The 27,500-nt window shown below is 34.4% G+C and overlaps 1 long non-coding RNA gene across 1 annotated transcript in view; it reads right to left on the reverse strand.

The window, feature by feature from the left end:
- Positions 1–11,159, reverse strand: part of LOC135198366 (uncharacterized) — a 13,955-nt gene extending 2,796 nt beyond the window's left edge. Inside the window, exons 1-2 of the long non-coding RNA XR_010310774.1 lie at positions 11,033–11,159; positions 7,274–7,395 (exon numbers count right to left, since the gene is read on the reverse strand). This is a non-coding gene — a long non-coding RNA (uncharacterized LOC135198366). The remainder of the gene's footprint in view (positions 1–7,273; positions 7,396–11,032) is intronic.
- Positions 11,160–27,500: the final 16,341 nt, after the last annotated feature.

Consider the following 27,500-nt stretch of genomic DNA (forward strand, 5'->3'; position numbering starts at 1 on the left):
AATTTACTAAAGATGTAAACACGGCGTTTTACAGTTTCCATGCTCATTGTGGACAACGCACCTGCCCATCTGAAGGAGATGAAAGATCATGAAATGTTAGAAAACCGTTTGACTTTATGAACATTGTGTTCCTCCCTGCCAACACCATCCCCATTCTCCAGGCTATGGATCAGCAAGTCATATATAACTAAAAAACTGTACACTGTGGAACTCTTTCGAGGATGGTTTGAGGTTATTGCAGCAATGAACTTGACCCTTAGGGAGTTCTGGAAGGAGCATTTTGACATCATCAGCTGCTTAAAACTCAGTGATATAGCATGGTGGGGTGTCACCAAAAGAACGCTCGATTCGGCATGGTGAAAACTGTGGCTTGATTGCGTTCTTAAACACGACATTGAAGGTTATGTTCAGGAGGACAAAACTGCCATTTGACATGTAGACAAAGCAGACAAATGAATTGATTGAGAAACAAGACGAGGAGCTGACAGTGGATGAATTGAAGGACCTGCTTGCAGAGATCAAGGGGGAGGAACTTCCTTCGTCTGGAAATGGAGGCTAGGAGAAACAGTGCTGATCTTGCCACTGTCATCCGCAGAAATCAGAAGCATGGGAATGTGAAAAAATTTGCAGAATCAAACAATTCAATGCTTGCAGAAGCTAAGCATGGTGTCAGTATTTTTCATGAAGCATGGATGAGTTATTTTTATCGTGCTCAAAAATCATAAAAACCAAGTGTCACTTGATAGGTATTTTACCATAACGAAAAGAGGTGATTAGGGCGCATTGAGTGTAAGTGATAGAAATCGGGCAAAACGAGATGAAAAAGAAAAATCCCCTATGCCCAGCCCAGTGGGAAGTCAGTGGGAAGGGACCTGGTCTCCCACCCAAGATCCAACCACCACCCCCTCCATATCCTCTCTACAGCCTTACCCTGCGCAGTCCCAAGCACTCACTAAAGATAAGCCCCTTACGAATTTTATTTTATTGTTGCTGTATTGTGTTTGATTGTTTTTTTTTATCATTGTTAAATTTATTGTGAAATTTACTTTTATATTTTTTATAAAGAACTCATGTAGCATTTAAGAACAATAAAAATGAAACGTGGACATAATTACTATAATGAACTCTCCCCGCAACTTATATATATATATATATATATATATATATATATATATATATATATATATATATATCTATATATATATATATACACTAGTGCCTCAGGTTACGAAATTAATCCGTTCCGAAGCGGCCTTCGTAACCTGATTTTTTCGTATCTAGAACTACGTTTTACATGTAAATTGCCTAATTCGTTCCAAGCCCTACAAAAACACCACAGTAAATTTTATCATAAAGCTAAATTGACCAATAAACAATGAAATACAACAATTTGGACCATTCAATACTTAACCTAACCGTTACTGTACCTGTAATTAAAGTGTATTAGTGTACAGGGTACAAGAAATACTGTGTGCATGTACGTATATATGTAGTAAAATGTGAAACCTTACCTTTTGAGTGAGGCGATGTCTGAAAGTGGCGACAGAGGGGGAGGACAAATGGCAGAAAACATGAACACTTAACTTTACGAAACACATTAAAAAATTGCAGAAAACATTAACACTAAACTTTATGAAACATTAAAAAATGGCAGAAAACATAAACACTTCTTGATTATCTCCATCTTCGTCTCCATAGAAAAATCCTCTTCTTTCCGTGAACTTCAGCAACATTCTTGGGACCCATGGCTAATAACTTAAGTCATTAACTTCACACACAACATGATAAAGTAACTTACAGTACAATGAAAGCGAAATCACTAACACGAATTTACGTTGACGAACGAAATATATGTGAACGAACGATTTCCAGGTGTTTACGATAATGCTGCCGCAAAAAATGGTCAAGGAACGCTTTTACATAGAGGCATGATGGGACAGATGCTGACCAATAGGAGAGCAGGATCTTACGGAAGTGACTAGCATCAGGAACCAATGGGAGAGCGGGAGGATGGTGGCGAGTCTACTGAGTTGGCAGCGCGCCAGGTTTTAAAATTGTTCTTGGTGGCCCAGGTGAATCTCGGACTTTACCCTTTTGCAACCTGAATTATTTTCGTACACAGAAGCAAAAAATCTTCGTCTTTGCTTTCATAACCTGAATTTTTCGTACATAGGGACTTTCGTATGTAGAGGTTCCACTGTAAGTGGTACCTCAAGATACAAAAGGCTCAACTTATGAAAAACTCGAGATACGAAAGCAAATACGAAGATTTTTGTGGCTCTGCATACGAAAATTGTTCAAGATACGAAAGGTTGTTGCTGTAAGTCCGAGATTCGCCCGGACCACCGATAACAATTTTAAAACTTACATGCTGCCAACTGAGTAGACTCGCCACCATCCTCCCGCTTTCCCATTGGTTCCTGATGCTAGTCACTGCCATAAGATCCTTTTCTCCTATTGGTCAGCATCTCTCCCATCATGCATCTATATAGCGGCGTGCTTCTTCGGCCACTTCGTGGCATCATTGGTATCGTAAGCATGAGGAATTCGTTTGTTCTATACGATTTCGTTTATTAACATAAATTCGTTAGTTATTTCATTGTAGTACTACTTTATCGTGTTGTGTGAGAACTTTACTTCATACGTATAATAACTTAATTACATACAGTATATACATAGTCATGGGTCCCAAGAAAGTTGAAGTAGGAAAGAAGAGGATGCTTTCTTTGGAGACAAAGTTGGAGATAATTAAAAAGTATGAAGCTGGTATGTGATTGAGTGTGATCAGCAAGGAATACGGCCAAAATCCGTCAATAATAGGCACCATCCTTAAGCAGAAGGATGTCATCAAAGCAGCTACACCTTCCAAGGGTGTGACTACTTTGTCCAGCAAGAGGAGCCACGTGCACGATGAGATGGAAAGGCTGCTTCTTGTCTGGATAAAAGACAAAGAAATCGCTGGTGATACGATAATGGAGACGGCAATCTGCCACAAGGCTAGCGCTATTTTCGGCGATTTGACTGCCAAGGCCGAAGACGACGGAGAAGGGACACCGACGCCAACTCCACACTTCAAGGCTTCTCATGGGTGGTTCGAAAAATTCCATAAACAGACTGGCATCCATTCGGTGGTGCGGCATGGGGAGGCGGCCAGCTCGGACACGAAAGCGGCCGAAGTCTTTATTAAGACATTCAACGAGATGACGCTCAACGAAGGCTACAGTTCTCAGCAAGTCTTCAACTGTGATGAGACTGGCCTTTTATGGAAAAAAATGCGAAAGCCTGGGTAACGAGACTTTTGTTCACCGAATGGGTAAATCTGTGTTTCAGCCCAACAGTGAAGAAATTCTTGGAAGAGAAGCGCCTCCCTCTGAAATGTCTGCTGTTGTTGGACAATGCCCCTGCTCACCCTCCTGGCCTCGAGGAAGATATCCTAGCGGAGTATTCATTTATCAATGTTCTTTATCTCCCGCCTAACACCACCCCTCTCCTCCAGCCCATGGACCAGCAAGTGATATCAAACTTCAAGAAGCTGTATATGAAACATATTTTCAAGTGATGTTTCGACATCACCGATATCACAAACCTCACCTTGCGTGAATTTTGGAGGGAGCATTTCGATGTTGTGATATGCATCCGACTCATCGACCAAGCTTGGCAGGAGGTTTCGAGGCGAACCTTGAATTCTTCGTGGAGGAAACTCTGGTCTGATGCCGTATCCGCCTGAAACTTCGAGGGATTCGACATGAGCGAAGCTATAGTTGCAGATTCAGGAACAGTTGACAATCCTGAAACTGTATGGCAACCAGATCTTGACGAGATCGTTGCACTCGGCAAGTCCATGGGGCTGGTCGTTGACGAGGACGACATCAAAGACCTTCTCGAAGAGCACCAAGAGGAGCTTACGACGGATGACCTGAAGGAGTTGGAGGCCATTCAACATAACATCGTTCAAGAAGAGTTCTTTAGCAGCGGCAAGGAGGAGGACGACGACTCTATGACAGCGGTAGAAATTAAGGATGCTCTAGCTGCTTTTCATAAGGTGCAATCATTCGTAAAAAAGAGACACCCCTAAAAGGCATACACAGGTCATATGCTTGCACAGTTCGATGACGTTTGCCTGAGTCGTTTCAGGAACATTGTCAAAAGCAGGCAGAAGCAATCATCCTTGGATAGTTATTATTTAAAGAGACCTTTAGTAGGAGTAAGCAAAAAGGAAGAACCAAGTGATACTACGAAAAAACAGAAAGTTGAAAGTGGTGAAGAAATTGAAATTTTGTAAAAAAAAAAAAAAAAAAAAAAAAAAAAAAAAAAAAAAAAAAAAAAAAAAAAAAAAAAAAAAAAAAAAAAAAAAAAAAAAAAAAAAAAAAAAAAAACGTAAAGTATAAAAAAGTAAAAAAAATGTAAAAATAAAAAAAAATTTAATTTTAAGTTTTTTGTAAAGTTAAATGTTACAGTTTTGTTAATGTTTCGTAAAGTTTAGTTTATGTTTTCCTGACATTTTTTATGTATTTCGTAAAGTTAAGTTTACGTACTATAAGAAGTTTTCTGCCATTTGTCCTCCTCCTCTGTCACCACTTTTGGAGATAGCCTCACTCGAGAGGTAAGCTTCCACATTTTACTACATACGTACGTATGTACACACAGTATTTCTTGTATACCATGTACACTAATACACTTTATTTGCAGGTACAGTGGACCCCCCATATTTGCGTTCTCCGGATTCGAGGACTCACACATCCGCAGATTTCTCTCAGGAATGTTTCCCCGCATTATTTGCGGAAAATTCGCACATTCGCGGTATTTTTCTATGAGAAATATCCACTAATTCCTGGTTTTTTTGATCAATTTCCTCATAAAATGCACTTTTTGATAAAACTATTAAAAAAACCAAGTATGAACATTTTTAGTGAGTTTTTCTTCAGTTTTTACTAACAAAATAGGCTGTTTTTAGCCTTTTTATAGGGGGTTCCAAACATTTGCAGGGGACCACTGTACATACATATTAGTACTACTAGTACGTATTAAGTTAGGTATTGAATGGTCCAAATTGTTGTAGTATTTCATTGTTTATAGGTCAATTTAGCTTTATTATGAAATTTACTGCAGTGATTTTGTAGGGCTTGGAATGGATTAGCCATTTTACATGTAAAATGTGGTTCAAGATACGAAAAGCTCATGATACGAAGGCCGCCTCGGAACGGATTAATTTCGTATCTCGAGATACCAGTGTATGTATACATATATATATATATATAATGTGTGTGCGTGTGTGTATGCATTAAATATGAATATGTATGTAGGTTAACAACAGAATAATATTGAGGTTTATGATTTTTTTAGAATTCACAGTCACCACTATAATTTGGAATTATCTCACTAATGAGAGAAGTTACGAATTAAAGCAAAATTTTAATATTATATATATATATATATATATATATTATATATATATATATATATATATATATATATACACAGTGGTACCTTGACCTCCGAGTTTGATTCATTCTGTGGCCGAGCTCGTGGCTCAATTTTCTCGCACATCAAATCAATATTCCCCATTGAAAATACATACTTAAAATGCCCTTAATCTGTTCCAACCCTCAAAATGCCACCCCATATTTTGATGTTTCATGTTATTAAATAAGGAAAATACATTTCTAAATAACAAATATTGTACTAAACAAATATAGAAAGAGTAAAGATGTAATAAGGTTTATTACAGTGTAAAGGTAGCGTTCAAGTTACGATAATTCAATTTTACGATAGCCTAAGGGAGCGAGAGACCAAATTACAATAGCCTAACTTTATCCAATCTTCTAGTTAAATAAGTTCAAAAACAGCAGAAGAGGATGATGAAAGTATTGTTTTAACGTTATACTCCTTGCCTAAATGTGTACAGCCATGAACAACCGAACGAGAAACAACTTTTTTACTTAGTACTACAATTACCGTAGTTATGTTATAAATGACATTATGTAGAATAGGACTGAGATATTTTTATGTAATAAATTTATCCACTATAGATCAAAGATCAAGAAGGAAATATACTGTTGAATTTAAACCAAGTTGTAGCCGAAGCTGAGAAAACTGTTCAAGCTGTTAATGACGATTAGTGTGCATCGACAACAAGGATAAAACTCCCATAAACTTATGCTATCAAACACAACCGTCGATAAAATTGAGAAGATAATTTTATAATCAAAACTACTGGGCTTGAAAGAACACATTTTACTGTTTTCACGCTAATAAAAGATATATAACGCAAAGCACATATTACGATGAAAGAAAGTGAAAATAGCGAATGGAATCATGTAATTGTTTTACTCAATAAACATGCCACCAAAGCAATCTGTTAACGAAAAAAATAATTTAGTTCACAATCACAACAAGATGCATCCAAGTCATATTTTGACTTGAAAACACGTCATATAACGAAAAACGACCTTGTTTCACATAAGTCAAGTATCTAGATATTCGTTTATGCTAACTAGAAGCAATAAAACTAACTCAGAATTGAGTTTAAAATGGTGGGATAAACTCGTATTTGCCATCAGCTGATTTCCAAACCAAATTATTGACTGCTATGTTAGTATTTTATAATGCAATAATATGAGAATACATACGATATTATTGGATACATTGAAGTAATGCATAACTTTTTAAAAGACTCATGGAAAAGATGCATATTTACTTTTTCTTCTCTGCTTATCTTAATTTTCGTCACTATGCCATCTAGGCACATAGCAGCGGCATCTTGAGCTAGTACCTCAATTTCTTGCTTGCATAACAAAGCAAAATATCAACCGAGTGACGACTCGTACCTCGGAAAACTTGTATATTAATTAACTCATAGGTCAAGGTACCATTATATCTACCTATATATATATACATATATATATATATAATAATATATATATATAATTAATGATAAATATACACACATATATATAAGTATATATATATATATATATATATATATATATATATATATATATATATATATATATATATATATGTATATATATATATATATATTATATATATATATATATATATAATATATATATATATATAATATATATATCACAATGAAAAGTCAAAGAAGGTAAAAACTGTTTATATGGAATTACATATTTCCTATGATAAGAAAAAGCAGTAGTAAGTACCAAGAAAATGTCATGAAAAATGACAAAATGTTGAATAACAGGAAAATTTAGAGATACTTTTGTACAAAATGGGACATATAATGCTTAAATGTTTTTCATACCTCAGGAGTAAATGGTGATAAAACTGCCATTGTACTGCTCTTTAGCTTTGGAGCTCTTGAGTATATTCCCAGCGACCCCTGCGTATATGGCACAGTAAAGTCAACTACAGTGTCCCTCTTGTCTGTGATCAAGAAAACATGAAAAAAAGATGCTTTAGATTGAACATTATGAAGTCAAACCTGCTAATGAAAGGCAAACCATCATATCTTAAAATGTTAAGTAAGTATAATGAACCATTATGTATTCAAATGTTGCACCTCATCTTTTGTAATGTAGGATACTGTTAGCATTGCAGCCTGATATAAGTTCAGCCAATTGTTATTTATATGGAATCATAATACTGGGGAATAAGTCTGTATTGGGGAGGTTTCATTTCTATGAAGAATCTTTCCTATACTGTTAGCATTGGTGATTCTGTTTAGATTTTCCATTTGAGATACAACAAAATAATGGTGATGAGAAACTTTTTATAATGATTGAAAGATATTTTTCCTGTTTTAATCTCAACAATAATCCCTTATGCTTCCTTAAAAATAACTTGACAATTTGAATCTTTAAGGATATATTTTCAATATTTAAGAGGGAGTTCTTTAACATTTTGTGCTAATATGTTAGTGTTATGTTCTATCAAGGTATAGTAGTAAGAAACATTTGATAGTTCCACACAACTACTGGAAATATATAAGGTTGACAAACAATGTTAATTAACCTTATGAGCATAGTTTAATTGTTTGTGCTGTAAAAACGATGTGCAAATTGTAGAATCGGGTTTATCTCAATTGGTTTCATATGCATTTGCCCATATTCTGTAATATATTGCACAAAGCACTTATCAATTTAATTCCTCTTGGGAATAGGTTATTCCCGAGGTATACTGAATTGGATATCAAATGACATTTTTAGCTTCTCATTTGTCTACACACACATTACACACACACACACACACACACACACACACACACACACACACACACACACACATATATAAATATATATATATATATATATATATATATATATATATATATTATACTGCTGCATATACTATGCTTATCGAATTCATGATCTATATTGACAATCGATATTAATTCACCTTTATCATGATAGCTGCTTGGCAAGTTTTTAACACTTGGTTAATTATGAATTTTTATTACTCATACAGGTATCAGTTTTTTCCATAATCACAAATAGTATGCCACAATAACCGTTAAATACCCAATACACTGTACACTGGAATACATATACCCAAGGAGAATTATAAATGACAAGTACTTTGAAACTGTAAGGATTCAAACTACTGCCTACTTTTGAAACAACAAACAATGATTTTTACCACTAAGCTATCGAAAGCCATCGACACTAGGTAACAGTTTGAATCTTGCCAGTGATGAAGCACGTATCAATAATAATTTCCTTTGGGCATGAGTTACTACAGAGATACACATACTAGTGAATTGCATATTTAACGATATTTGTGGCGGAATATTTGTGAATGTCAGAAAGTCATGAGTGGTAAGTAACAAAATTCATACATAATATATATATATATATATATGCTTGAACGCACGCGGGGAGTGCCCGGACGCATATAAAAAGTCTGTCGTGAGTGCGTATGTCAACAGAACCTTCACACACAGCTCATCATGGAAAGATATACATAACGAACTCGACCGAATTCGCCAACTGCTGACAAACAACGGGTATGCAGATCAAATTATCGAAGCAGCAATAAAAAAGAAAATGGACGAATTTTACCAACCCAACACCATGGCGAAAAACGAGGAAAACTTGATTATTTACCATCGTGTACATTATGGGTCTGCATACAAGGAGGATTGCTGCACACTACGCGGGATAATAAACAGAGGCGTAACCCCAAAAGCCCCTTACCATAAAATAAGCCTCAGGATATATAGTAAGCCCAACCTTGTAGCAGCCTTAATAATGAAGAACAGCACCGCTCCGGGGGGACCGAAGGAGATGTGCACGAATGTAGTTTACAAATTTACTTGTCCAGAGGAGGTGTGTAAACCTCACAGCCAAAACTACATCGGGCACACTACAACGACCCTTCGGAGACGTCTGCTGGCTCATAGAAATCAAGGGGCCATCCATCAACATTACATAGATGTTCACGACAGGAAGCCATCTCTACAAGAGCTCATAGAAGGCACCCAGGTCGTACACAGAGAAGACAACTACGGTCGCCTCTTAATAACGGAAGCAGTGAGCATCGCTATTCAGAAGCCGACCTTGAACGTCCAACAAGAATCGGACCATATACTCCCCTCCAGCAGGAGAAGGAATACCCAAGCCAACAGGGACCAGACAGCGCGCCCCAATCACCGAGAACATCGCTGCCCCTGGAAGGCCATGAGAGACAGCGCCCCAATGCCAACCGAGAACATCGCGCCCCTTGGAAGGCATGAGAAGACCCAGCGTCAGCGAAAGTCAAGTAACATCCTTACTCAGGTCGCTGAGACCCCGCCCAACACGAATCAGCAACCGTTAACCAACGTAGACCATTTTGGACATACACACACACCACACACACACACACACACTCAAAATTTAAATCATACACATTTATGTATAAACAGAAATTATCTCTTGTACCTTTATGCATGCTATAAAATATATACATATATTTGTACTCCCGTATTTAGATTTCTATATTCATTTTCATTCCTGTATGTGTAATTTTGTAATTTTTATCTAAAACCAACATGTAACATATTAAATTTTAAACATACATTTAAGGAAACTCTAGCACATGGCATTGTATTTTGAATATTTATTTAACCACTGTTTAAACTTTCACTCTTATTGTCGCAGTACATATGTCCTTATATTCTTTGTAACTAAAACAACGCCCTTAAGCTGTTAATCCCTAGACTAACCAGTACCCATACCTCGAGGTCATACCTCCCACACGATGAGATAAATAGGCCGAAAGGTCAGATTGTAAGTCAGTAGTCGCTTGATAATGCCATAAGGCGAAACAGCTGTCGTGACAAAATTCAATAAATGGAAGAAGGAAGTCTGCGTATATTTCACCAGAAATTGACGAACGAGAATCGGAAAAAACTTCGTCGGTATGAAGATACCTGCAAGAAACTTATTGATGCCACTAAAGCAATTGCTTTTAACGAAAATTGTATTAGAGAAAAACTATGCCCTAAAAGTATATATATATATATATATATATATATATATATAATATATATATATATAAACTAATATATATTATTTAAATATTATAATAATAATATGATATATATAAGCTTGGCGGTCGGTGTATACTAGTATCATAGACTATATATATATATGATAGCAGTTTCACTATATATATAGGTGGTATATATAGAATATATATAACATATATATATATATATTAAAATATAGTTTTTATATTAATATTTATATTATATTTATATATATATATTAATATTATAAATATATATAATATATATAAATAAATTTTATTTAATAATTATAATTAATTATATAAATATATATTATATATATATGTGTGTGTGTGTGTGTGTGTGTGTGTACATAAAACTGATACACAAGCAGAAAGAGAGTGAAAGGATAAATATAATTTACATTAAAGTCTGGCCGTACCAGTCAAGTACATATAATTATCTTGGGAATAACCTGCCAATCAGTGCTATTGTTATCAAACCTTTTCAATGGCTCCAACATGAACCCAAGTTATCTCCCCATTGTAAATGCCAGAAAATAATGCGTCATACCATTAGCACCAATGCCAGTCACTGCCAAGTGAATTTCCCTGCGTGCAGCCATTCCTATCATCCCTGTGATGGTTCCATCAGGTTGAGGGTAGCCGAAAGCACCGTCAGGAGGACCAATTATGCGGTACCTGCATGGTTCGAAATGATGGTGCTGTTAGAAAAAAGACAAAACTGACAAGTATGTACAATTTTATGTAAAATATGATAGCAGAGATAATGGCCAAATGCGCAGATAGTAATAAACAATACAGCAATTCACTGGTTTTAGGTTTCAGAGTAAATATGAAAAATAAAACTTATTTCCTCCCATATACATAAAAATACAGGAGTCTGTTAAAAATGCCAAGTGAATTATTGAGTAACAGAATGAAGAAGTTAGTCCAGGAACATCCCTGATCGGTTTAAGTCTTCCAACAACCATCATCTCTTGTCACTCAGTCACTGTTGAATAATGAGGCCACCACCGAAATAAACATATCGCAACAGTACAAATTTTGCAGATAAAAATTCAGAATATAAAGTAAAATACAACCTAAGCATTATATGTAGTACGTTACAATAGCATGTAGATATTTTAGGTCACCAGAGGTACGCAACTGGGGTAAATACTGTCATACTCCTTTTTGCAGGACCTTCAACACAACAATTCCATGGTACAGAGGATGAGTTTGAATTGTTTAAAATTTGTCGGAGAGCAACTTTGGACATGCGTTCATTTCACATGAAAAATAACATTAACGTTCTACTGGGTCGTGAATAGGCACTGCCATTGCATACACACACACACACACATAAATATTTGGATGAAATATTTACTTGATTTTTAATGTGGAGATATCAAGGTGCGAATACCAATCACGTGCTATTTTTTCAATATAAAATCAGCAGACAAACATAATACGTTTGCATGCTTGTCAGGAAATGTACATAACAAATTAGCTCCGATGCATATCTTTAAAAATTAATCTTTGCCTTTCCCAATAAATAAGAGCATATTTCATATTAAAGAGCATGAAACTCAGTATTACATGAAAGTCTCGTAATAATTTGATTACAGAAGCATCCTTAGGAAAGAGATATGGTAGCAAAGTGGAACCACACCTTACTTGTTATACTGTGAGTTTAATGTACCTGAAAAAGTATTGACTTGAAAGATTTTATTTTGAAATTAAGTGCAGGCTCTATAAGAAGTAGAAAAATGCATGATGATTTAATTACAGACTACCCATGCTTACAGATTGAGGTATGCTGCGTTCATTTCAGCTTTCAACAAATCTAGAATGCTTGTTATCTGATTTTTCAGCAAAGTACAATATAAATGTTATTTTTATGGACTTGAACATAACTCATAAGTAATGAAAAATAAGAAAGCAGAAGGCCTTCAATTGAGGTGTTACTGAAAATATTTTCATTACAAAAAGTGAGGTAATGTCTCTTTCCTAAGGATACTTCTGTTATCAAATTATTACTAGACTTTCATTTAATACTGAGTTTCATGCTCTTTAATATGAAATATTCTTTAATTTATTGGGATAGTATGCATTGATTAAATTTTAAAGATATGCATCAGAGCAAATTTGTTGGGTACATTTCCAGAAAGAAAAGAAAAAGAAAAACCTCACTTATTATGAATATTAACAACGAACTTTATCAGATTCATTACTGATGGAAACAATATGGTTTTATATATATAAACCCGATGCGTTAGTCAATAAAGAAGGGTGAAGACAGGAAAGCTGACTTACGTGAAATTAAGGAAAGAACTGAGCGACTTCAAGATGGAATAATCAATGCCTGAAGCAGATTTTATACTCCCGTCGGGATTGTAATCAATAATTCCAAAATATGGTAGAATGCTCTTGGCTGCAACAGTCAGCTCACGATGCTGCATGTCCGTGCTGATGTAAAATTCCTCTGACTCCATAAGTTTGTGAAGAAACTCTGTGTTCCTGTCACCACTGATGGTTAGTTTTCCTCTGTAGTAAAACCTGAAAAGGAGCGACTATGTGGAATTTATTCATCCATTTCTTTCATAATTCTCTTAGATAAATAACAGCTACCTTCCGTTAACTACTATTTTGCCTCTGATGATAGGGAAGGGAAGCCAGTGCCTGACAGCAAATTAGAAAATGGAATCCAACCAAAAATACATACTAAAATAAGGAATGGTAAAGCCAGCTTTCTGAGGGGATACAAGGTATATAGGTGAAAGTGCACGCACACACACACATACATATACATATACATGCAACCCCTGGTTATCGGCAGGATCGCTTATCAGCAATTCAGTTTTATGGCGCTTGTCCAATATATTCATAACTGGGGTTTTCCCTCTGGGTTTACAGCGCTGCTGTCTGTTTAACAGCAGCTCAGCCTATGCACTGTGAGACCCTCATATAATACAAACAACGAGTAATATTCATTTTCTCCTTGGATCAATTAAAAAGTTATGCTTTACTTCACTGTATCCAATAAAACTGTATGTAGTCTCATATTACTATTATTGTATTATGAAATACAAAGCTATCAAAGTTTTGGTTTGGAAAAATCAGCTGAGGGTGGAGATTGATTTTCTTGCTTCTACTTAGCATAAATAAATCTCTAGAAACTCTTTATGTGGGACAAGGGTATTTTCTTTATATGAAATGTTTTTATGTCGAAATATGGCTTAAATACGTCTTGGTGTGAACTTTAGTTATTCTTTTTGTCAAAATAAGGCATTAGGAGCATGTTTTATGTGTAAAAAAATTAACAGATTCTGTGTTTTCGCAATTTTTTCACCCCTATTTTTCATCATAATAAATATATATAATAATATTATATAATTATTTAATATAATAAAAATAAATATAATAATATATATTTTTATTATATATAGATTATATAAATATAATAATAGATTAATTTTATATTATATAATAAAAATTATATAAAATATATTAATATATAAATTATATTAAATAAAAAAATATAAATTAAATTATAATATATAAAAAGATAATAAAAAATATATATATATATATTTTATATATATAATAATAATATTATTATTGTAATATAACAAGATATATTAATATATATTTAATATAATATTATATTAATATAATTATAATTTAAAAATTATTTATTAATATATATGTAATTTAATTAAATTATATATATATTAATTAATTTAACTTATATAAATTATAATAAAATAAAAATATCCTTTTATTAATCCCCTAATTAATCTAAAATTAATCCCTTTTAATATATTATCATATATCTATAAAATATATATTATAAATATATATATCTATATAAAAAAAATATATATATAATATATATATATATAGATTATATATATGTATATACAGCTAGATAGATATATATAAATACTATATATTAATATATATGATATATATATATAAAATAATATAATATATATATATAAGTATATATATATATATATACTATATATATCTATATCTATATATATGATATATATATATATATAATATATATAGATATATATATATATATATATATATATATATATATATATATAGATATATTATATATATATATATATATATATATATATATATATACATATACATTATATACAGGTGGAAGCCATGAAGGAAAGTGAAACACTGGGGTCCTGCGAGACCTTTCGACTCAGGGTCCTTTACTTAGCAGACTGACAATTATAGGAAGATGAGTGTACAAGGAAGGGTCGTATAAATGACAAATAGGGATTATAAAGGGAATAAGTACCTAGAATCCAACACACCTGGAGACTTAGTAGCCTTCCCTCCCCCAAAAAACAGGGGTACAACTTATGAAGTTTACAAAAAAATTAGGTCCAACTGCTCTGAAACAGGGACATGACCACATATAAATTTTTGGTAAACAATAAAAACCTTTTTTTCGCAAGGTGAACTTATTCAAAAAACATATATTTAACATACATATACAAAGAAAATATCTATAAGGCAACTAATTTGTATTTATGTCTGTGATTGTATCTTTAAGCTTTAAGGTTATTGTTAAACATTTTACTTATACATGGGTCTAAATAAAAAATAGGCCATGACTGACATCAAAATTACAACGGAAAGTAATTTGTATAATGGTAGATTCTAAAGTAGTCGTGACAAGACATCTTTAGATCTTGCAATTACTGAACTGCCGATCCAGTTGCAAGGTAAAAAGATTTCTTGTCACGAAATCTTTTAGAATCTTCCATTATACAACTTACTTTCCATTGTAATTTTAATGTTAGTTGTGGCCTGTTTTATTTAGACCCTTGTATAAGTGGAATATTTAAGAATGCCCTTGAAGATACAATCGCAGACTTAAATACAAATTAGTTGGCTTATAGATATTTTCTTTGTATATGTATGTTTAATATATGTTTTACGAATAAGTTACCTTACAAAAAAAGGTTATTATTGTTTACCAAAACTTTGTATGAGAACTGTTGCCACCCTCAATAATCCTTTAATTGTTTGTCCCAGTTTCTGAGCAGTTGGACCTAATCTTTTAATAAACCTCTTAAATTGTACCCCTGTTTTTTGGGGGAGGGAAGGTTACTAATTCTCCAGGAGTGTTGGATTCTAGTTACTTATTCCCTTTATACTCCCTAGATGTCATTTATACAACCCTTCTTTGTACACTCATCTTCTTATAATTGTCAGTCTGCAAAGTAAAGGATCCTGAGTCGAAAAATCTCGCAGCATTCCAGTGTTTCACTTTCCTTCGTGGCTTCTACCTTATTTATATATTCATTGTGTTCCAATTTTATATATATATTATATATATATATATATATATATATATATATATATATATACATATATATATATATATATATGATATATATATATATATATATATATATATATATATATAGTGGGCGAAGCTGGTGCTGCAGATTCAGGAACAGTTGACGATCCTGAAACTGTTTCGCAACCAGATCTTGACAAGATCGTTGCACTCAGCAAGTCCATGGGGCTGGTCGTCGACGACCAAGAGGAGCTTACGACGGATGACCTGAAGGAGTTGGAGGCCATTCAACATAACGTCATTCAAGAAGAGTTCTCTAGCAGCGGCGAGGAGGAGGACGACGACTCTATGACAACGGCAGAAATTAAGGATGCTCTAGCTGCTTTTCATAAGGTGCAATCATTTGTAGAAAAGAGACGCCCCGAAAAGGCTTACACAGGTCGTATGCTTGCATAGTTCGATGACGTTTGCCTGATTCGTTTCAGGAACATTGTGAAAAGCAGGCAGAAGCAATCTTCCTTGGATAGTTATTTTTTAAAGAGGCCTTTAGTAGGAGTAAGCAAAAAGGAAGAACCAAGTGATACTATGAAAAAAAACATAGTATAAAAAAATAAAAAAAATGTAAAAATAAAAAAAGGCGTAAAAAAAATTTAATTTTAAGTTTTTTTTTGTAAAGTTAAGAGTTACTGTTTTGTTACTGTGTTTCGTAAAGTTCAGTTTATTTTTTCCTGACATTTTTTTGTGTTTCGTAAAGTTAAGTGTACGTATCTGCCGTTTGTCCTCCTCTGTCGCCACTTTCGGAGATAGCCTCACTCGAGAGGTAAGCTTCCACATTTTACTACATGCGTACGTATGTACGTACAGTATTTCTTGTATACCATGTACACTGACACTTTATTTACAGGTACTATGTAGTACATATTAGCAGTACGTATTAAGTTAGGTACTGAATGGTCCGAATTGTTGTAGTATTTCATTGTTTATGGGTCAATTTAGCTTTATTATGAAATTTACTGGGGTGTTTTTGGAGGTTTTGGAACGCATTAGCCATTTTACATGTAAAATGCGGTTCAAGATACGAAAAACTCATGATATGAAGGCCGCCTCGGAACAGATTAATTTTGTATCTCGAGGTACCACTGTATGTGTATAAATATATATGTATATATATATATATATATATATATATATATATATATATATATATATATATAATATATATAATATATATATATATATATATATATATAACATACATTTATATACATATATACATATATAATATATATATATATATATATATATATATATATTTATATTTACAATATTCAATCACATTAAAAATAAAATAAATAACATTCTCCGTGGATATTGCAATCAAGCACATCTGATGTACACATGCATGGTATGTACAGCAAAGCTCATGAAACTCCCACCATATTGTCAGTGAGCAACTTACTGCATTCTTCCTTTATCATCTGCTCGGGAAGAGAAGAAAGCAAAGCTTCCTGCTGGTTTCCAAACAGCTATGTGAACCTGGGTACCCTCGAATACCAGTGTTTTCAGGGCATCCACTACTGTGTACATTTCTTCCATTTTCTCATCCAGAATGAAGACCCATTTGGTCAAGTGACTTTCCAGTCTATTGCGTTTGATCTTGGGTAGGAAGAGAGAGATAGTAGTTAGGTTTGCGTATACACTAATTACATTTGAAAAATACATTCAATAATGTCAAACAACACCCTATATTAATGCAGAATGTTAGTGACTATCACTCGCTGCCTGACAAACAAGCAGAATGGGAAAATCTACTCTTGAATAGTAAAGGCTAAGGAGAAAATGACACTTTTAATATAAAAGCACAAAAACATTGGAAATTAAGTAGTTGAAATCAGATTCCTTGCTGTCTGGAATAACCATATTTCTCATGTAACCATGTACCACTCCAATGAACCATAAAATTTGGCTTTTTCTATTTCATGAGGTTACAGAAATTAATATATCCTTCAAATGACTCGTGATAAGTCTTTAACTCTACTTTACATTTATAGTGCTGTAATATCCTTAAACTAAAATAGTGATCTGCACTTTTGTAATCTCCACTCTCCTCTCTCAAACCCATTTACTCATCTCTCGAGTTAACTTGATGCCCTGCAGCTTCCTTATTCCAAGAGGATAACTATCCTTTTAAACGTACAATGCAAGAGCTTCCAGAAGTCACATACCTTCCCTAAAGCTGAGCCAATCTACTCATGGCACCCACCCTACCAGGGGCCCTTATCCAGTTCCTTTTCTTTCCTCATCTCTACCTGTTGTTTCTTCATTGACACTCATTTAAACTTACCTCATGGAAGATGTTGATGAAATTCTTGGGAGGCAGAAGAGCCAAAAGAGTTGTGTATCTGGCAGAATTTATTATTTCTGATACAGTTGCAGAGGAATTGCTGTTGTACAAAAACAACTTCAGCGTGCAGAAGTCAAGAGCCAGAAGTCTGGATATGTTGTTTATCATTTCTGTTATAGTCGTAATAAAGAGAAAGGTAATCAATGACTCATTTGCCTAGATAATTTTTTTACTTAATTGTTTGTCTGTTGTGTTAAGGAATAATCTTTAACAAATTGCTCTCCTTAAGTTTGGAGCCTTCAAATCCTAATTTATTACTCAAACAAAAGCATTCACCAGTAGGTAGAAATTAACTGTGAAGACCTACGTATATGTAAACTTTGCTATAATCAACTTTTCAGATAGCGTTTCTCATAGTTTCAAAATAATTTTGCTTTCTACAATAACAAATGTTTGTTCCAGTCAGTTTGAAATATCCTGTAAGAATACCCACTAGGGTAGACATTATGACCACAACATACTAACTCTTACATGATTTAATTAAGATTAAAGAAAAACAAAAGTAAGGTAATAACAAACAAATGAGGTTTTTAGAAAACTAATACAGTATGGATATCCAAGGTACATGGATGGCTGAAGAAAATAGATCTGGTCATGCAGAAGGCAATTGGTGACAAAACCAAATTAAAGTGCATTTTAAAACTGTTCATCCCATTTTCTCACTTGAATTAAAGTATAATTAGAATTTTTGTCGGACAAAACTGTGCGAGACTTGCCTTCATTTTGTTCATTATATAGAAGTTGTGCTTGCATCTGCTGATCACTCAATGAGATGAGCAGTGTTCTTAAATCATATGCTGAATTTACTCTGAAAGAAAAGATATAAATTGTCTTATCGTGGACACGCATTTCAAATTATGTTGTGAATCAGTTACTACCACAATAACCTCAAAATCGGATAATGGTTCCATTGCCTAAGATTAGTAGTCATATTCTTATAAAGTGTTTTTATGTGCCATCTGAGCCTTTTTAGGCACAACAAAGAAAAATAAAAACTCACCAGATCATATAAAGAAAGTGACAAGTTCAATTTTGTGTATTCTAGACAATTTTCAAGTAAACAGTTAATTAAATATTGCATTAACTTGTTTTGCTGTGAAAAATCTTCAAATTTGTCCTATAAGTCATAAAAGTATAATTCTTTGCTCTTCAATGCATTTCCTCCATTTCCTTATTTTAATCGTTTCTCCTTAGGTGAAAAGTATAAAATTCCCACTTTTTTAAAGGTGCAGAGGCCAATGGGACAGGCAACCCAAGTCAGAAAAAATGTAGAAAAGTGTAAAAAAAGGAAAGCAAAAACAAGGGCTTCACCACAAGTGAAGTGATAACTTTCCTGCCTCTTCAAGGAAGAAAGACCATGGGTCACGGCAAACAAAAGCTGGAAGCAAATTCCAAGGTTAGGAAGAAAAGGGAAGCTACAATGGTCACTGAAATGTATAGTCCTAGGATGAATAATTACTGCAGTAAGGCTGCATCCACATAGAAAGAACGTTCACAGAGACCAGGAATTGCTGTCAAGATTCAGCTTAAATCATGAATTCTCACAATCGACTTTGAATGCCAAATATACATAAATATAAAAAATCATGGCTTCCTAAAAAACTGTAATACTATACAGACACTACCCTACTTACATACTTTCAACTTACAAACATTCAGAGATGCAAACAAACGGGATCGCAAATTAAAATTGTGCTCAGAGCACTCCCCTTTTCCACAGCATGTTCAAATTTTATTTTGTGCATTTACTCTGTATTTACAGTACTGTACTATTGTGTTTTAGAAAGAAAAACTTACAGTACAGTACTGTATTGATTTCATATCATACTTACTCAAATAGACCTGAAGAGCACAATATCCAACTTAAAAACAATTCAACATACAGATGCCTTCCGGAATGTAATTCAATTATAGGAAGGGTGGTGCGTGTCTTCATTATGACAGTATTATACAGAAATTACAAGACACATTGATAAAGGAAATTCATAGAAAAAGTACACCTTAATCTACCTAATTCAGTTACCTTTTTTCAAAACCACTGGAGCTTAAATTTTCTGCAAGTCCTGTACTAGACTGAAAACAATCAGCCTCCCGAAAAATGGTGCTGAAGATCATGAAACCTGTAAAAGAGAAGCAAAAGATAAGTTGAAGAAAAGAAGAGATGAAACAAACAGGAAAACACCCTAAAATTGCATATTAGAATAAAATAATCTATATGAATAATCAAAGAGCTACAATTGATGGAAAAATAAGTTTGTACAAAATCTTTTATCAAAAAGCAATAGAATGTGTTTACAAGAATGATGTCAAAAAAGGAAAGCCGAGATAAAAAGTGTTACTGTATGTATTGTGAAATGACAAACTGGTTGCTAATGTAATAATTAGCTAACAATAATGTTTCCGTATAACACCTGAAGGAGGAGAGGCACTAACCATACTACAATACTGAAAATAAATTGAAATTAATTTGTACCTTCTTGCCTTCAGGAATTTCTGGCAGTTCTTTGTATTATTCTAGAGAGGGACAGAATGAAATTTATTTATTCATAAATGAAGATATAATATGAAATCTTTCCGGAATTGGGTTTAGAGTCTTACAAAACAGCTTCACTAAATCCATAGTAATGCAGAATAGTATGGTACCCGAGGCCCCTAGAGCGGGCACTTCCATGAAAGTAATTAGTATTTTCTTATTAAGAGGGTCACTATAATGGCTCCAACACTTACACTGGAAGGGTCTCCTTTGCCCTGCAAAGTTGTCTAAAGTTTTATAGAAACCAGGGATCAATAATCAGCAAAATATGAGGCTGCCCTTGCAGAACTGACTGAGCAGATCCACGTACAAATTCATAGAGATAGACTAAGTTCAGGAAGCTGCAGATTACAGAAGCCGTCTATCAACTTCCAGCACCCTTGTATCTACAAAGGATCAGTGGCACCTTCAGGTACAACAAGTCCCAGGGAGAAGCAGCATCACCATCAAGGGCAAAATGCCCCCTTGGAAACAGACGCACAATCAGTACTCAAAGACTACAAAACTGTTTCTTTAAGATGTTACAATTGGCACAAATAACGATACCATAAGGATCACCATGTACCCCAGGATAACACCAGCACCAGTGCCAACACAAGCACCAAGATCAGCACCATTGACACCCACACCTCTAAAAGGAAAATTAATAATCCCCCTCCGCCCCACCCCAAGTAAAAACGTGCTGCAGTTTCTTTGGTACAATCGAGTTTTCTGTACAGTGTATAATGCTGTATAAGCCATGGCCTGTGAAGCTTTCAGCCACAGCCCAGTGGTGGCCTGTCCTATAGTGTTGCCAGTCACACAATTATGGCAAACTTTAATATTAATCAAATAAAAAAAAATGCTTAGGCTAGAGGGCTGCAATTTGGTAAGCTTGATGATTGGAGGGTGGATGATCAGCATACCAATTTGCAACCCGCTAGCCTCGTAAGTTTTTAAAATCTGAGGGCAGACAGAAAAAGTGCGGACGGACAGGCAAAGCCGTCACAATAGTTTTCTTTTACAGAAAACCAAAAGGAATATGTTGTACTGACATATTTCCTTCAGTAAAAAAAATCCTGAGGAATGAGACCACTTTATGTCACCTACTCCCATAGCACTGCCCTCCTGCAGCAGTACCACTCACCCTCTTTCCCACCTTCCTTTCCTCAGATATGTTGTTCTTTTCACCCCATCTCCATCTCTTTCCTTTTCTCCTCGTCCCTGCTGCCTAACTGCTTTATCTTCCTTCTTGACCTCTTTGACTCTACCAGACCTTGCTACTATAGAGGTTTCATCCAGCTAATGGAAACCACAAGATTAATTTTTCCATTTTCCCACAACCAAGTTTGCTCTTCTCTTCCACAGGTTTTAATTTCACTTGTTGTCACTCAAGGAGTGAAAACTTTCACCGATGTAATACTGGCCTGATCTGAAGCAACACTATGCCACATGTCATCCTTCTCAGCTAATCTTCATTTAGACAAAACCATCTCGCCAAGGAGCAGTCGTTACCCTGAAGACTCCTCAGATGGAAGGGGAAAATAACGAGCTCAAGTATTGAAGTTAGCAGTATTTGTATACCATAACTCTAAAAAAAATATGCAATTACCGTATACTGTATCCAGATCATGAGCTATAGTAGCTAAACCAGTACAACAATATTAGGAACAACTCTAATCTCTGGAATTTCTGGGAGATAATCTCTGGCCAGTCTTCCGAGTATTTATATTTAAACAGATAAATCCTTTCACTCCCTCTCAATTAAAAATAAATATTCATTTGAAAAAATATCATCATTAAAACTGTGCAAGCTACCAGTGCATGTATATATGTAAGAGAATACCACAGGAAAATGACAGGCAGAAGTTCAGTACTGAACTTCCGCCTGTCATTTTTCTCTGGCATTCACTGATATATTAAAGTCATATGTATCTACTGTGACTTTCTAAGCATATATATATATATATATATATATATATATATATATATATATATATATATATATATATATATATATATATATATATTTGTGGTTGCTACATTCTCTACAGTTAAGACTACAATATATTTTTCTGTGACTTACCTATGAATAATTTCATCCTAAATGCCAGTTTACCACGAGACTGGGAAGCACCTGTAATACCTAATATGTATAGTTTATTCATTTTTAACCTCCTGGTAACGTTCGAACTAAAAATGATAGAGATAAATGTTATAGAGGTCAATGTTTCGTAAAATATTGAATAAAAATCCGTTTAGCCTATAATGATGTCTACTTTCTAATATGGTTTATATTCAAAATGAAACGTAAAGCGCACAGATTACAGTTACAAAATCAAATTTACAGTAACCAATTTCCAGTTGTGAAACTGAACTTGTAAAAAAGGGCGGCATCTGATAAAATACACCATTAAGATATTTAACTGTAAAGCCTACTCAATTTTTTTAAATCCTGCGACAATGAACATCCCATCTCAGAAAAACAGACTGCATAAAGAAACTAACTTGATGCAAAGTAACCCTAGATAAATAGAATTTAAGATTTAAACCAAAGGCCAACCACTGGGACCTATGAAGTCATCCACTTTTGAAATGGAGACTGACAGTAAGGTTTGATAGGTGCAAGAGGAGGAAAACCTCACAGCTGAACTATGAAACACTTATTAGAGAGGGTGTAAAGACAGATGGAAGAAAGAGAATATGAATAGTGGTGCAGTAAAAGGAATGGAAGAGGTTGTAGCTAGGGGGAAAAGGCACGCTGCAAAGAACTTTTAGGCTTTATTAATACATACAGTACACCACGTGAGGTGCACTGATGGCACTACCCAACTCCCCACCCTACAGGGGTAACCCTAGAGTCTAGTAAGTTTATTATAAATATACCATACGAATATATGTAACTCTACTTTGAATGAAAACAACATAAACCTTAAACGCTAGATGTTTATAACCGGAAGCTCTACATGCAGGATCCCAGTTTCCATAAAAAAGAATTCTGAACCCATCACTTGTAAAAGGGCGGCATCTGATAAAATACACCATTAAGATATTTAACTGTAAAGCCTACTCAATTTTTTTAATCTTAATCTGATACAAATACGTTACCAAGTGGTTTTTATCATGCTATGATTAATTTCGGAGACTATCACACTTTAGAAATCATCACAATAAAGTTAATAATTACTGAAATGCGAAGAAACTAACAGCAAATATTTCTTCAGTTGTGTTATGTTGCAAAGTGAAAAATATATAATACAGTTTACAATTACCTGACTTTTCCAACCAAGAGTTGACAATCCTGCCTTTCCTGTTGGATGGCAATAACCCAATGAAAGAAACCTTTTCACTTAAATGGCCACTACTTTGAGGCAACCAGCAAAATAATTTTGCTACCTATCAAAAATACGCATATCACTATGCACTAGGTAGATCGCACACCAATACAACCAATGCATGAAACCTATCACACGCAACTGGTCTCATACGATCAGTCGCCTTGAGGTCCTTACACCAGAGCAATTATTTTTTCATTTCAACAATGTCGTCAGACGAGGAGGACATGCCTTTGCTTTGTTACGCAAGCAGAAGGAAAAAGAGAAGATTATGGGTTTATCCATATTTCACAAGAAATGGTCAACGAAAGAGTTTTGTCGCTGCTCAAGAGCTGGATGTGGACCCTGTGAAATTTCAAGAATTTTACAGTGTCTAAAGAAACCTTCAATAAACTAGTTCGTCTGGTGAGCCCCAAGATTTTCAAGGTTACAAATTTAATGTTCCTGACTTGCTTGTTACCCGCCATTGCATCAACATCCATGGCCTTAGCGCTCGGAGGCATATACCACTCTCTTCTCAGCGAGTTTGTAATGCAACTGATCAGCATACTGCCAGCATAGCCAAGTGCATAGCAAATCAGCTGCAAGTTCTCAAGAAACTAATGCGTCAGTCGTAAGCTAGTAATTTCATGTAACTGCCTTAGTCATCAAGAGATCCAAACTAGGAGATTGACTACTTATCAAAATCATAGTAGAGATGTTTCAGTTGCCACTAACACTAATGATATGAAAAACTAACATATTAATATCAATTACATAATGGATACATTTCAATTATATACCCGGCGAAAGGAACAGGACATACTAATGACAGGCGACAGCCACTGAAGGCATGTCAGTGGCTGAAGGGTAACCTATCCAGATGTTTTGATCAGCTCATGGTTTTCTAATCATAAAATAAGGTCTGTTATCCACTAGTGCAAGAATCATGAAACTTCTCCCATCAAAAAAGCAGTATGACAGATATTTACAAGAAATAAGATCTAGGCTATTCAGCTAAGAAATACCTTTGTCGTGCAATTTATTTATGAAAGAAATTGCAGCGATATATTGCACAGTCATACAAAAATACTGTGGACCTGATAACAAAATTAAACCTGCTACTGTAATTGAAAGTTGCCATTCAGAGAAGCAGTTGTAGTGACCATGGTTATTTTTAAGGCATTTTCCAGCAATCAAAAGGATACTTTCACACAGTTTGACCATCATACCATAGAGTAATTTCATGAATATCCCTTAAAACATCAGTGAAAATAACTTCAGATCATTTACCTGCGATACCGAAGGCTACAGTGGAGAATATTGCATGTTGCAGCGATGACGCGAGGCTTCCGGAAATCTTAATTTGCTTCGAGGAGACTGGTATTTCTTTTCCAAGGAACCGGTTGCTTTTATTCCTGTAAAAATGCAATGCTGATAAATGTTGTTGCCTATAATGCCTGAACATCTGATGAATCTATATAGTACGAGTAATTTTTATAAATCATTGTAGGTATTCATCATTATTTTTATCATGCCACTGGTATCATAAGGCTAACAATTTATATTTAGTACTTCATGTTATTGTTCCTGTTCTACTTGATTTACATCATACTTATCAAAAGGCTAATTATGACTATGCATTTTGAAGGAATATATTAAATATCCCACGCATCTAATATCCTGTGACTTAGGATAGCAATACATATCTCAGAAGCAGATCTTCAGGAAAACATTTTAAAATCTGAAGCTAAATTCAGTCTTCATTTCTTTAAGTTTCATTAATATTTGTACCAAAATACAGATCCGTGCAACAGCGGATTTGTGCAACAGTGGAGTGGGACAGGATAAGTTAGTGTGTGCTTGCAGAAGTTGGGGCTGAGGATGTGCTTTGTTCAATTCAGAGGCTAAAAAAAATGGAGAGATGCTGGGAACTGATGTTATTATGAGCAAGATATTGCAGTTAGTAGGAGAAAGTTTGAATGAGTTGCTGTCCAAGGTGTGCAAGCCGCAAGGTTTTTCAGGCCTCAGCATTCAGGAAGTGAGGGAGTGCATGCAAAATTGAAGAGAATATGTATGCAGGTTCAACATACTACTGGTGATCCTTCTACATGGTAAGTCAAGTGGCGACTGTTTAAGGTTCAATGTGGCAGTGATGGGTTTTTTCTTTCCATGGGAACCACATCTTGTTAGAGGACACACATCAACATGAATATGTTATTTTATATTATGCAGATGCAAATTTTTATTTATGTCATTTTATATTACTGGTACTATAAGCAACCGAGGTCTGTGAGTTGCTGTACCCTATCTGTTGATAAGTGAACTTATGATGGATGGTACTACACCAAAAATTTATAAATATATGTGCACCTCCTGTGCGTTTATGTTGTCCGTCACTGAGTTTACTTATTTCGTCCTTATTTTACTTCATTATATTAAAATGAATTACATCTCTCTCTCTCTCTCTCTCTCTCTCTCGTCTCTCTCTTCTAAATATATATATATATATATATATATATATATATATATATATATATATTCATATATACATATACATACATATATATTATGATGTATATTATATAAATAATGTATGTATGCAGTAGTACATATGTAGTAGTATATGTGTTTTTATGGTGAGTGCATGCATGCTTTGTAAAATCCCTGCAAATATGAACACGATACAACAAATCCAATCCGGTTAGAAATAAGCAGATAAGAAGACAAAAATAGCTTACTTTACGGTTAGAAGAAAATCTGGTAACGCTTCACCGAAAGGATGAGATTTCAGCAGTGGAATATAGCAGTCAAAAATTGGAGTCATCCATTTCAGAAACGACACATCATCTTGAAATCCACTCGACAGATTCTGAACATTGAATCTGGCAGATGCCGATTCTCCGGATACTATGAGCGAAAGCAACGCTAATAGTGGGTTTCTTCTTCTCTCTGTTTTCAAATTATGCTGGAAGATGCTTCAAAATAAAAGGCGACATTCATTATTATAGGCACCGAATATCTTCTAAATTTAGAATGTGAAAACTAATCTTATTTTGAAACACATTGCATCGACTGAAAGTTTTCTCGGCAAAATTCATACTTGGACTTCATGAGTTATTCAATGTAAACATAAATGTCAACATGTACGTATGTAAATGCATGTGTACATATGTGCCCGTATATGTATATACATATCCTATATATTATATATACACATATACATTCATATGTAAAGACTGAAAGGTCCATAAAAACATTATTAACACAACAAAATCATATATTTCATTCGGCAACACTTCAAGCCTGATCACTGGTAAAATGAGCTCAGCTGGAAAGTGACAAGCTTATTTATCTGAAATGAGCAGGTCAAAACAACGACTTTGGTGGTACTGGAGATAGCAGTTGTCTTGTGATGAATAGGGTTAATCAGTTGTGGTTTTAAGTCTTGTTGGGTCTAACCTGTGT

This window comes from Macrobrachium nipponense, chromosome 22 (genome assembly GCF_015104395.2).
Source record: "Macrobrachium nipponense isolate FS-2020 chromosome 22, ASM1510439v2, whole genome shotgun sequence".
Lineage (NCBI taxonomy): Eukaryota > Metazoa > Arthropoda > Malacostraca > Decapoda > Palaemonidae > Macrobrachium > Macrobrachium nipponense.